The following is an 8,282-nucleotide window of genomic DNA, read 5'->3' as shown; positions in this document are numbered from 1 at the left end:
TGACAGTTTACTCTGTTCAGTCACAGCAAACAATAACAGCCTTTTGAATGACTTACTAGTTTTATGACACCAACAAAAAAAATGTACAAAACTGGAACAGCTGGTTTTATGTGCTTGAACACAATATCCATGTTAATTACGAGCGTTTACAGGAGCAATGACTGAGCGATGTCGCAGAACAGAGAAGTGATTGTTCAGCTAGTTAGTTTGCAGTTGCTGTTTATCAGAGGGGTCAAGGCTGGCAGTTATTGTTTGAGTGCAGCCACTGGTCTTCTGCTGCACGTAGATGACTGTAATGAGCAAAAGGTTGCCCTCGCTGATAACTGTCAGTGAACCAGAGTGTCACCGGTTACATCAATCATTCCTCTGGCTGTTCAATTCAACCCTTTGTGTCTGTTCTTTCTTCCTCTCTTCCTCCATTTTCTTTTTTTTTTCAATCTTTTTATTACCCTGCAATTACAGCTTATCTGCAGTGGTAAACTTGGCCCCTCCACTTCCTTATCTCTCTGGCTGGGCAGAGCAAGGGTCTCTTGAGTAAGAAGACAGGGAGGACAGAAGGAGGAGGAAGAGAGAGAGAGAGAGAGTTGAAAATAAGAAAAATCGAGACCTCAAGCAAATGAATGGGCAAGTTGCTGAAAGGAAGCAGGTTTTACTTATGACTTCCTACCCTCCCTTCTCTTCTGTAACAACATACACAATATATTTTCTTTTTATTCTCACCCTTGCACAACATCAGAAACTTTTTTATTCACTTTTTTTATTCACACTATAATCATAGAAAAGTTACTCTTTATTAACTTATCTGGCAATTTAATACATATTTGCTCAAACTCAAATATTAACTCACGTATTTAATTTACCAGCGACTCCATGCTTCTATTGAAAGCCATTCCTTTTTCCTTCAGCCCTCCCCCATTATCCCATTCTTTCACTGCCTATCACCCCTCCTCAGTGTCCCCCTCACTTGTCCCGGCTGGTCAGTGGGTTGTGTGTGTGTGTGTGTGTGTGTGTGTGTGTGTGTGTGTGTGTGTGTGTGTGTGTGTGTGTGTGTGTGTGTGTGTGTCTGAAGGGCCATTGGGGTTAGGGAGTAGACCTTGGCCTTGTGGTCTGACCCCAGAGAAGAGACTGGTGTCTGGGTCTGAATGCCCTGTCTGACCTCACTGTCACAGCCTGTGTGTGTGTGTGTGTGTGTGTGTGTGTGTGTGTGTGTGTGTGTGTGTGTGTGTGTGTGTGTGTGTGTATGTGTTCAGTTGGTGTGTGTGTGTTCATCCATCTGACAGGATGCTTTGTGTGTATGTCTATGCATGCTCTGTATATCTGTGCATTTTTGCATGCGTGCATCCTCTTATGCCCATGCGTGCATGCGGGTGGGGCATTTATATTTAACTATTTGCATGTGTGCACGCACGTATGAGCATATCTGTGTATGTCTGTGTCTCCGTGTGTGTGTGTGTGTGTGTGTGTGTGTGCATCATCAAGCCCTCCCACTGTGTGCTGGGGGGCAGGGGAGCAGGGCTCTGGCCAGACGAGACAGAAGTGACAGGTATTGATCATCGTTGTTTCAGTCAAGCAAAGACCCTCTCAAGCTTGTGTGCTTTGGGGAGAGCCCTGTCTCCATCTAGGGAGGGAGAGGGAGAGAGGGACAACCACAATCAATGTCTGATCCTCCTCTCTGAGCAGCAGGGTCAGTCTGGATTTACCTCCCTTTTTTTTCTGACTGACAGCAGTAAAATAAGATATGTCAGTAAACGAACAAAACATCAAAACGTCAATATTCATGTTTTTTTATGTTCTCAGTCAAAAAAGGGACAAAAAATGTTGCAAAAATTCTTTCTTAGAATAGAAAAAGTCTTTGACACTGAAGTAGCTCTTATTTGGACTTTGGTGATGCTCAAAATATGCTGACACAAAATCACAGCTGCTAATTGGCCTTACTGAGAGCCTCCTCATTTGAAACAAATAATGCAAAGGGGAAGAGACTATGACATTGTTTTCAGGAGGGAGAGTTGCATACCTCAGGCTTTTCACAGAGTCGTCCTCGGTGCTCCACAATCCCCCATCCCACCTCCTTGCCCTCACCCCTTCCACAGACAAATTGATTTGCAAGGGTCCGGAGCTGGCGAGCCCTCAGAGCACCACCTTTTTTGCATACAGAGCGCCGCAGGGATAGCACAATGACTCGGTCCAACAAAAGACGAGAGGAGAGAGGGATGAGGAGAGAGTGAGAGAGAGAGAGAGGGAGAGAGGGGGAGGTTTGTATGGGTGGTGGGTGTTTGCGGGTGGGGGTTGGTTGCACCAGGCCAAACTCAGCAGGACAGGGAGAACTAGCTGGTTCAAGGGTCCACAGTATCAGCTAATACACACACATACATGGATACAGCCACAGATTTGCTCACACACACATGGAAAATAAGCACACATGTGCGCACACACACACACACACACACACATACACACACACACACACTCCAGTGCCCTCATGCCCCCAGCCCTCCCTCCTTGTCCCTTTATCCCTGTCTGGTTGGAAAGGTCAGTGCATGTCTGGGAAAGGGGGTCCCAGGATCCCCAAACCCCTCCATTCCACACACACTCATACACACACACACACACACACACACACACACACACACATACATGTCCATTCTTTTTTATGTAAATGTGTCATAATTCATCAATACTGTACACACTGAAAGATAAAATACTTATACAGTGAAGTGCCTTCGGTTAGGGTGAAATGAGGGTCTGAAAGAGATTTATGTGTGTTGGTCAGCATCAGCTGAGGGCCCCCCTCAGACAGTGTACCCCCCCAACCCCTGTTACTCCAGCCCACTTCTTCACCCCCAGACTTTAGTGAAAGAAGAGAGTGAACACATTCAAATGGAAAACATAGTCCATTGTGACCAATGTTTTGTCTCCTCACGATGTAAATAGCTACACTGGCCAGTAAACAGAGCTGCGCAATTGTAGCAATGGTAGATAACAACGCAGTCACTGTCAGTGATGTCATCAACTGTCATGTGACTTTCTTTAGTTAGACTTTTGCAACATCACAGCGAATGCGCGTATATATGCCTGAATGTGTATCTAATAATATACTGTATAATCTATGCAATAGAGTAGTAGCTTAGAATAAAGTATATATGCACACATGTATGTCTACACGCGTATGTGTGTGTGCATGTTTGGGTGTGTAGTGAGATGATCTGCTGTCTGGTTCTCTTCCTTTAACCCTGATGCCCCTGAGACACTGCCCCATGCACACAGACACACACATACACACACACATAGGATTGTAGACACACAAAGTCTACGATAGAGAGGGAAACCCTCTATATCCTTCATGAACCTTCTGACCTGGAGCTCTATACAGCCTACCAGGACAGGGAGGTAAAGAGGGGGAGATGGGGGAAGGAAGGTTGTGTGGAAGGGAGAGACTGTGGGCCCAGCTGGGGTGGGGGAGGAGAATAAAACCTCCCCTCCTCCCTTTTCTCCCTCACCTCACCCTCTGCTCTCTGACCTGCTGCGAGGAGGAGGACTGGCAATGTCTGGTCCAGTGCATGGCTGTGGGTGAGTTGTCAAGCACTTTGCAAGGGCAGGAACAGCGTTTCTTGAAGCCATACTTGTTCATTTTGCTCAACTCAACTCAACTCAACTCTGATTTGTTGTATCATAATAAGAAATGGTGACATGACCCTAAATGTTTGACATGAGGAGTTTATAGGAGTCTCGACATAGATCCCATAGAAATATAGATTTATAGTTCAGTGTCAGATTTCACCACATTGCACACTAAACAGGTGTATCATATATGATCATGCTGTATCGTGCTCCATGATACAAGGTCTACCTTCTCTTATTACTGAATATTCGACTATTCCAATAGATGCTTAAGTTGTTTCATTCACTTTCATAGAGAGCAGGGGTCACGTAGCTTTGCAGTAGAGATGGCTTTGCCAGATATGTGTTACTGAAAAGGAGATGAAAAAACAGATAACTGAGCCTGTTTTCAACTTGTTTCATGTTATCTTCACAGTCTCCACCTCCATCAGAAACTTGGAGAACACACAAGCAGCCCATGCTGACCAATAACAATTCATTACATTTTTGATGACACCTATGCATGTAGTTGTCATAAGTAAGGTACACATACAGTAGGGCAATGCATTAGCTATTTACTGTTATTTAAACACATAATAACACACACACACATATATATACATACATATATATATATATATATTTACAGAAGGGTCCAAAGGTGAGTAAGGTGAGTAGACCATAAGAAAAAGTAACGCTATACAAGTGCTTAGACTAATTTTTCACATCACATCACTGCAACTAAAAAACTCTGCACTGTCGATCAAATGATTCCGCCTAAACAGATGTACTTACTGACAATTTGTGCACACACTGAACATATGTATGTGTATGCACCTGTATTTACAGATATTTGTTGCACAGTATTCGTTATTATGAATTGACTCCAAAGTCATGATAAACTGATGAGCAAGGTGTCAATTTTAGAAGCATAATAATAGATAAGGAGCATATATTAACTTTAAATTTCAATTACATATTTTTGCTGTGGGGCACATATGAGTAGATGGTGAAATAGAGGATGACATTGTATGCTACACTATACTTTCTAATATACCATAAGGGATAAAAATGAGCAGACTGATAAAATAGTCAGTTAAAAATCAGCAGGAGGAATTTCTAAACAGCCCATCAACCTTGGTTACCAGGTAATGCGGTAATGAGGAAGGCAGGTCATCCTCACCTGATCTCCTGTAGAATTGCAGAGGACACTGGCAGAAAGAAAGGTCATGGCTGTTGAAAGAAAACCAGTATTTGTGCTCAAGCTTTTTTTTTACATAAACATAGACATCATTACAGAAATTTGTGTGTGCTGCTGTAGCAGAGAAGCACTGCTGGTTGTCTTCATCGTCGTCTTCACTGTGATCTCCACGCTGAAAGCAGCTGCCTGGAGGGAGAGACGTACAGACAAAACAGTGCAGCGGGGACCCATGTCAAGGACAAAATACACAGATAAGTCACAATGAAAGAAAATCAGAATGAGAGGGAAGGTGAAGGCTGTATTATGTCTGAATACGTTGGTTGTCCGTGACACTGATGGAGGGTCATCACTTTGTGTCTGTGTGTTTGTCATGTGTGTGAGTGTGTTTATGTTTACATTTTTACACGTCAAAGGGTCATCGTTCACATGGTCCTTGGTCCACTAGGTGGTTTACACACACGTACACACAAACACACACACACACTCTGCTCGTCCTGCCCCTGATCTGGGTCAGGGGAGACCCCATTCAGGTCCATTCCATCCCCCAGAACCCCCTGCTGCTTCTGTGCTCCATCCCCATCCCAGCAGCCTCTCACTCCTCCGTGCCCGGGATTGTTTCCAAAGATTAGACTTAATATGAATATCCATAAACAGAATGGGACTCCCAGACTGTGAAAGCTATCAAAGACATATTTGCATCTAATCCTCAAAGAACCCCCCTCCCACCCCTTAGAGAGAGCCCACTACCCCCTTTCGGCCCCCCGAAAAGATCCTATAAAACCTCCCCCGAAAAAACTCTCAAACCTGCCATCCCCCAGCCCCAGAAACCCTCCCCTCTTGCCCCCCGGACCATCCCATCCATTCCCCAACCGTTGGGCCAGACAAGACCAGACCAATTCTGTAGGGGATTATTTGGCTTAGTGATGAATAATGGATGACCATCTCCCCTCTGGCTCTCCACCACAGCAGCACCTCTCAATTGGCCTTGGCATCGAGCCATTCACTGGCCTGTCTGGATGGCTGCTTGGCTGGCTAGCTGGCTACTCAACCCAAGAGATCTATATCGTGATTGCAATATTGGAAAAGTATGGACAGAATATTTGTGATGAACATTGAAAAAAAAGGTGATATTCATAAAGTGATTCAGATTTAATCTGTATTGTGTGGATAACGCAATAATGTGAGGTGTGGACTTTAATAAATTCAGCAAGCAATTCATTTTAATTCTCCCTTCAGACACATTTGAAAGTATATATATCTCTCCTTTAAATGTTTTCTAGAAAGCTGCTCACCAAACATGAAATTACTGAATGCCTTTCAATAAATTCAAATATAAACTGATGTTCGTGGACACTAAGTAGACCACGGGAGCAGAGACAGAGTTGTACAGAGCGTGGGAGAAAGGCCTGAACATTGTCCTTGCCCTGAAAAGCAAGGAAGCCACTCTTCTTTTATTCCTCCTCTCATCCTTGTTTTGCACTTTATCTCTTTTCATTCGCTGCGCTCTCCGTCTTATTTTCAATGGAGCACTTGGGGCCAAAGAGATGTCAGTGCTGTGGATACACACACACAGACAAGGACACACCTGGGCATAAGAGCGTCAGCTGAATGGAGACAAGTTCATCCAAAGGGCCTGGCTAACAGTAACACAGGAGGGGCCAAGTCCCTTTGTGCCCCTGGTCCACTCAGAAGCTTCTTACCCCTCACTCTTCCTGAAGACAGGCTCCCAAGGTGCAATTTGACAAGATGGTTTTTGTACACTCATTATTTGTGACCCTTTTTTGTCTTTCATTTTCTTGTTTTACGGCTTTGTTTGTTTGTTTCTTTCAGGCGAGGGTAGAGTAGCCTTGGGTCTTTTGACGACAGCTGTGCTGCCGAGCGCTGCATAGAAACAACACAAGTTTAGCACAATGACTGACAAGCGCTTTGTAGGACAGGAGGCCCACAATGAATGTGTCCCCACTAAAGACCACCGGTTGGCCCCATAAAGACCAGAATATTAGAGGCTGCCTGGTCCAAGAGAGTCGACTGCACTCCTGCGACCCCCTGGAGTAGTTTGGACAACTGTAAGCTCCACCCTGCAGGATGGTGATATCTGGGCAAAGGCTCTAAAAATGTGCAAGTGAAATGTTAACTGCACAGACTAATTAAAGACTAAAACAGGAAAGGAAAGGTGTGGCTAAGGGTGAAAAAGTGTATTTTGAAAATTGACATGTGTGTATGTCTGAAATAGAGTAAGATATAAAAGGAACAGCTAAGAGAGAGTCTATAAAATAGTGAATACGGAAGTGACAAAAACTCCTCCCTCTGTCGCGCGCACACACACACACAGAAACACACACTCTTAGATCTTGACATTACTCAGAGGTAAGTTAAAAAAAAACAACTTCCAAAACATATATGCTCACACAAAAACTGTAACTACTGCAGGGAGAAGGAGGTATGTGCAGGGTGTAATAAGGTCAGTCTGGCAGGTCAAGCATGTGACCGTGGCCCTGCAGCCCCTCTTCCTCCCCCGCTCCTCCCTCCCCACGTCCCGCTCTCTTTGACCCCTGGGCCTCAGGAATGAACCAGGAGTGAACCAGGAGTGGCGCGGCAATTCTCAGAAACTTCCAGAGAACCTCTCACCCCTCAACCTCGGCTGGTCTTAGCCTCTGTCACCCCTGCAGCAGCTGGAGTGGCTCAAAGAGCTCTGCTGGCCCCACAGGGAGGCCAACTACACCCATATACACCTTTAATGCACACAGACACAGAGGGGGACACACACGATAATACATATTACGCAAATATAGATGAGAAAGGATAAAGTATAACATATGTAAACACAAAAGAACTATACTTGTGAACAGGATACAACCAGGGCTTGTAATCAGGATTTTAGAAATGTTGAGGTCCATCCCTGTGGCCAGACAAGAATGTCAATATGGGACAGTTCTGCCAGACCCTGGAATACATTCAATTACAATGTTTTTTAGGTACAATGACAATGTTTTTAAAATGCTCACTGCCTAAAAAGGCAATGACTGTATGTTAAAGGTCAGAGAAAGTAGTGGTAAAAAAAAGCCTTCAACTACATGCCTTCCCACAACAACATCCTATAATTTCACCTCACTATGTACTTTTTTGGGTATACTACCTCCTGCCATGGCACACATGGCAGACATTGTGAGGTGCAGATTCCTCTATTATGGATGTAATTCCTAAGGATAGTGGGCTGCCAAGGTCATAAATCCAAATTCAGCCAGTTTAACCCTAACCCCACCTCCAAAGACATTTTGGATTAGCCATAAACAATATGTAAAATTATCTGATTGTTTAAATTTTTTACACTTTCTTTTATTAATTCAATTGTGCAATTATATTTTCATAAAGTTTTATCTCCCTTGGCGATGGTCTAAAAGTGTTTCAAAGCCCTGTCCACACAGCTAGGAATATAATTATGGTGGAGAACTGAATCCAATTTTATTTTATTTTATTTTATTTT

This window comes from Thunnus albacares, chromosome 3, assembly GCF_914725855.1.
Source record: "Thunnus albacares chromosome 3, fThuAlb1.1, whole genome shotgun sequence".
Lineage (NCBI taxonomy): Eukaryota > Metazoa > Chordata > Actinopteri > Scombriformes > Scombridae > Thunnus > Thunnus albacares.
The sequence above is the reverse complement of the archived record's forward strand: the minus strand, read 5'-3'. Positions refer to the sequence as shown.